Consider the following 6,082-nt stretch of genomic DNA (forward strand, 5'->3'; position numbering starts at 1 on the left):
AGAAATTGTGACTAAAAATAACTCCTGCCTACGTTGCTTTATTAATCTTCTGGTGGTTTATTTCATGCATGGTGTAAAATAATTTATTTTAAATACAGTCAAACACCTACCTTATTGTGTCGCTTAACTTCAAACTCGGGTAAATCCATTCGACCCTCTCAGCAAATATCATATCTACCTACCCTATTACCTTTTCTTAATACCAAAAATCGCATAATCTGACATATGGATTTACCCGAGTTTGAAGTTAAGCGACACAATTTTCCAGATCATGTTGAACAAAAAGACTTTATAAAATCAAACCAGCGTTTTCTAATTTGCGGTAGTTTAGTCTGTACCAGACTAATCCCAATAAGGCCTAGTTTCTCCCCGGCCTCTGGCTTGGAAGGTCAGATGTCAAGCGGACCCTAAGCTCCCATGAGCAGACATAGGTCTCCGCGGGGCAAATTAAGACTATGTTTGTGAATTTATGGTACTAATTACAACAAAATAATAAAAAATTAGTTTTTAATTGCCTAATCGTTTTAAAACACCCTAAATTTTGTTGTAATTAGTACCATAAGTGCACAAACATAGTCTTAATTCACAATTTGCCCCGCGGATTCCTGTCTGCCCACGAGCCATGCCGGGACAACGCGAGAAAGAAATCAATCATTCACTTATTTATTTAGTTTTAAGCTTTGCTCACGAGGTCTACAATTCACAAAGCCAATAGTTTAATTTGTTTCCTAACAATAAACTACATTATTGTTAGTCCAACGCCAATCTAAACCATAGAGTAATATAAGTGAAGAAAGTGTGGTAACTCCATACATTGACGGTTTCACTACTTGACGCTAGATCATCACCATCATCATATCAGCCAGAGGACGTCCGCTGCTGGACATAGGCCTCCTCCAAAGAGTGCCACAATGACCGGTCTTGCGCCACCCGCATCCAGCGGACTCCCGCGACCTTAACCAGGTCGTCAGTCCACCTTGTGACGCTAGATGTCGACTACGAAATAACTCTCGTTTTGGTAAGATAACTGATGTATGGAGTTACCACTTTTTCTTTACTTAATATTACTCTATGATCTAAACCAGCGGTCGGCAACCTTTTAGCAGCCAAGGGCCACATAGTACCTAGTTAACGAAATTGAAGCGGATCGCACTTTGTTAATATTTGTGACTTTATGAGATATTGTCGTTTGTCAATATTATTACATAATATATACAAACCTTACAAAAATATCCAGAGGGCTCGCGGGCCGCAAGTGAGTGTTTCGCGGGCCGCATGCGGCCCCCGGAACGTCTGTTGTTGCCGACCGCTGATCTAAACGCACCTTTACCAACCACGCACACCACCGTACTCAAGCTAGCATTGCCCGCGGTTTCGCCCGCGATATTGCTCAATTTATAGTCGATGTAAGATCGTGAACATTTTCTCTGTCGTCGCGGATCGATGGCTATTTGTAGTGAATACATTGTTTACTTTCGCTGGACATATATATGTAAATGATTACTTAGGAAAAAAATGTTACAAAAAAAACCGGACAAGTGCGAGTCAGACTCGCCGACCGAGGGTTCCGTACTTTTTAGTATTTGTTGTTATAGCGGCAAAAGAAATACATCATCTGTGAAGATTTCAACTGTCTAGCTATCGCTGTTCATGAGATACAGCCTGGTGACAGACAGACAGACAGACGGCCGGACGGACAGTGGAGTCTTAGTAATAGGGTCCCGTTTTTACCCTTTGGATACGGAACCCTAAAAAACTTTTTTTTTGTTTCATTTTTCAGTTTGATCACCAATTAGATATACATATTTATTGTTTGAAAGAAAAAGACCCTCAGGTAATTAAAAATTCCACTGTGTAAGTTGTGTGGCTTCACAAAACGTATAAAAAATAATTTTCACCACACCAGCTCGGAAAGGCTTACTTTGCACTTCAAAAACTGATAGCAAAGTTGCATTTTATTCACATGTGAGGCAAAGTAATCAAATGCAAATGTTGAGTTGTTTTCTTATGTTTGCTGGTAGAATTGACTTTTAAATGATGATTTTGGATGATTAATATTTAAAAACATTCATTTGGATTTGATTTTGTTTGATATTTTACATTTAATATTTGCTTCGGGTTGGTGTGGTGAAAAATGTTGTGTTCCACTCGGGGGCAAATTTTGTTTAACCCTCGTGCTTTGAAACCCTCGCAACGCTCAAGATTCCATTTTCGAACCACTCGCTACGCTCGTGGTTCAATTTTGGAATCTTTCGCTTGCTTGGGTATCAATATTAGCACGAGCGGTTAAACAACAACTTTGCCCCCTTGTAAAACAAATAACTATTTCACCACTTTTTGGTGAAAAATTTGGTGTTTCACTCAGGGGCAAATTTTGTTTAACCCTCGTGCTTTGAAACCCTCGCAACGCTCAAGATTCCATTTTTCGCTTGCTCGGGTATCAATATTAGCACGAGCGGTTAAACAACAACTTTGCCCCCTTGTAAAACAAATAACAATTTTATTGTTTCTTTTTGCAGTTTAATCACCAATTAGGTATATTTATTGTTTAAAAGAAAAAGACCCTCGTGTAATTAAATATTCCACTGTGTAAGTTGTGTGTCGTCACAAAACAGAAAAAAGAAGAATTTAAGAGCTTGATTGTGATTTTTTTTAAAGCATCGATTAAAAAACATTTAAGGATTAGGTAGGTATAATATAACAAGGTACCCTTAGTTCTATTCATCTACTTACATTATTCATGAAATATCTCAAATGAGAGTTAAGTACATTTATATTATTATTCAATATTTCCCAATTAAGGAGTAAATTTCTTGGGTCTTCCTACATTTTTATGGCGTTATGTAATTTCTAACTACATTTTGTGTCGAATTTTGTACTTATTTATACGAGTCTTTTTCCTTTTTTTATGATATAGGAGGCAAACGAGTAGACGAATCACCTGATAGTAAGAGGTTGCAAGCGCGTTGCCGGCCTTTAAGATAGAAGGTACCTACGCTATTTTCTGGAATAAAGGAAAAAAAAGTCAGAATTATATTAAATTACCATTTATTTTCTAAGTACAAATGAAGTCTTATTTACATTAAAAAATATTAAAAATACAGGTAGAAAAGGCAAGGTATGGCTTAGAATAATGGCTTATACATTAAATTCTTACATATTTTATTTCAAATTTAAGAAGAAAATACCTAATCCAAAATATTTTTTGTTTAAGGGCATTTTCACTTAAGTAACTGTGTTACATTAACGGCCGGTCAGCAATCGTTACAAAACTGACGGTCAATGTCAAATCCCATAAATTTTGTCAGGAATGTAACGGTTAGACGTTACTGAAACACGACTTAAGTCGCGCTTTAAAGTATAAGTTAAGATGAAATTGTCCTTAAATAAAGCTTGATGTAACTTTGAAGTGCTGAATAGAACTTGTCAGTTTTATGCAGTTGACGACAGTATTTTATGATTTTTTAGATCTTAGTAAAATAAAGACCAGAAAATAAAAAAAGACTATCAGCCGCCATAAAAAGTCGCATCATTGTTGTACGATTCGCCACTACGCTATATCTCAACGAGTAAAGGGGCCCACTGATTAACAGTCCGCCGGACGGAATCGGCCTGTCAGTTAGAACATAAAGTTGACAGTTCCGAACAACTGACAGGCAGATACCATCCGGCGGACTGTTAATCAGTGGGCCCCTTAACGTAAGGTGCAGGTTAACTTCGAAGGTGGGGTAATTTTGAAACTGCTAATGTCTAAAAAATATAACTAAAAAAGTTTATATTGTACAGTCAGCAGCAGAAGTTGCTAAGCGGGCCAGGTGTTCAAAATGATCTTGACGCGTCTTTACTGTTAAGAGAATAAGTGCGTGTCAAGTTAATTTTGAACACCTCGCCCGCTTAGCAACTTTTGCTGCTGACTGTAGCAACAGTAACCAAGATGCTATGATATGGTTGGCAGTAGCGTATATTGAATAATTTTACACATGTCGCGCGAGTGACTAAAAACAAGTGAGTCTAAACCGTAAAATTATTCAATGTTAGTATGTCTCACAACAGTTTAAATTCGATTACTAGCGTATATGTTGCTAAAGTGCTTGTATTGTCAATGCTTCTAGTGAAGTAGATATTAGCTATTTTCAATATGACCCCGCTTTCGTAGTTACCCCAAACACCATAAATAGGTAGCGTATGTAAAACGCAACTTTTTATTGAGGTATATATTATTTCTCTTTAGAAAAAAATGTTAGTAATGTATTAAAAAGAAATCTTAAATCTGTATTTCTGTACAAAAATGTCCGTAGGATAAAATTTTATTAAAAAGTCAATTTTACCCCACGTTTATTAAAATACTAAAATTATATTTTGTCTGTTTCAATCCTTGTCAATTTCACTATTTAACAACCCATTCATTTATAAGTAATCTATAAAAGACTAGGTGTCAACTTAATGCGTCTGTCATTTGTCATTTTCTCATTTATACAGTCTCAAATATAAAAGAGCGGCCACTCTAACTAACACTGTTAAAGGGAATTTTTAAAAACTGTAGTCAAAACTCAAAAATACATATGTAGGTAGTTATTTTATTACCTCCACTTATTTTTTGATTGTAGAAAATCATTGTAATTTCCAAGAAAAAAATATATGTCCATTACGTCACACGCAATAAAATAGTCAATTCAATGACGTGACGTTCCGGAACAAGAAAAAAGCATTTTCTATCATCAGTCGAATAATTTATATTAAAAATGCGTTTTGGCACAAAAAATTCGCAATAACCCTCATCTATGTTTATTTGGTTAATTTAGCACAGTCCTTTATATTTGACGTAGACTGTATATGAAAAAGTTATCTCTAATTAATTTTTCTATGTACAGTTACTACTATAATTTACAATTTAAGATGGTATTTTGCACATGTATGTTTAAGCGCAAAAAAATCAGCCAATATTCTTGGCTTCATGTCATGTCTTTTGAGTTTTTCGCTAAAAATTCAGCGTATATTTGATGGTTTTGCCATGTGTCTAAATTCGTTATAATGCAGATGTTTAATTCAATACACTTTTTGACTCAAAACTAACTTCCTTTAAAAGTTTTCTTACTCTGGTATTTTTTATCGAAAATTAAAATTTGAGCACATCATGCAAATAAAAAAATACTCTGATAGGTAACGGTTCAAATAGGATAATTTATTATCTATATAAAATAAACATTCTGAGTAAGAAAACTCTAAAAAAAAAACGGTGGACTTAGCCAAAATATGACAATCATCGACAAACTCCAAACGAAAAGAAAAAACCGGGCAAGTGCGAGTCGGACTCGCGCACGAAGGGTTCCGTACCATAATGCAAAAAAAAAAAAACAAAAAAAAAGCAAAAAAAAAACGGTCACCCATTCAAATACTGACCACTCCCGACGTTGCTTAACTTTGGTCAAAAATCACGTTTGTTGTATGGGAGCCCCATTTAAATCTTTATTTTATTCTGTTTTTAGTATTTGTTGTTATAGCGGCAACAGAAATACATCATCTGTGAAAATTTCAACTGTCTAGCTATCACGGTTCGTGAGATACAGCCTGGTGACAGACGGACGGACGGACGGACGGACGGACGGACGTCCCGTTTTACCCTTTGGGTACGGAACCCTAAAAAATGCATTGTAATTACAGATGCTACGAAAAATCACGTATTTCCATACATTACTTAAGTTTCGAATGGAGTTTTCTTTCAGCGATTGTCATCTTGCTAAAGGGACCCACTGATTACCAGTTCGCCGGACGATATCAGCCTGTCAGTTAAACGCATAATTTGACAGCTCCGAACAACTGACAGGCTGATATCGTCCGGCGAACTGGTAATCTATGGCCCCTTAAGCCTTCAGGTACAGTCGACGTCAAAGATATGTTTACACTTTTGCACCTTACTCCTTTGTAATAAGGCGAAAAATGTAAAGATATATTTAACGTCGACTGTACTTACCATAAAATAATAGTCCAACAACTCTCTATGTAACTTTAGTAAGGTATATATGACCTTACAGTTTTTTGTACTCGTAACTTGTTAATTAAAAAAAATCCATTTCGTAGAGTA

This window comes from Cydia splendana, chromosome 25 (genome assembly GCF_910591565.1).
Source record: "Cydia splendana chromosome 25, ilCydSple1.2, whole genome shotgun sequence".
Classification (NCBI taxonomy): Eukaryota; Metazoa; Arthropoda; class Insecta; order Lepidoptera; family Tortricidae; genus Cydia; species Cydia splendana.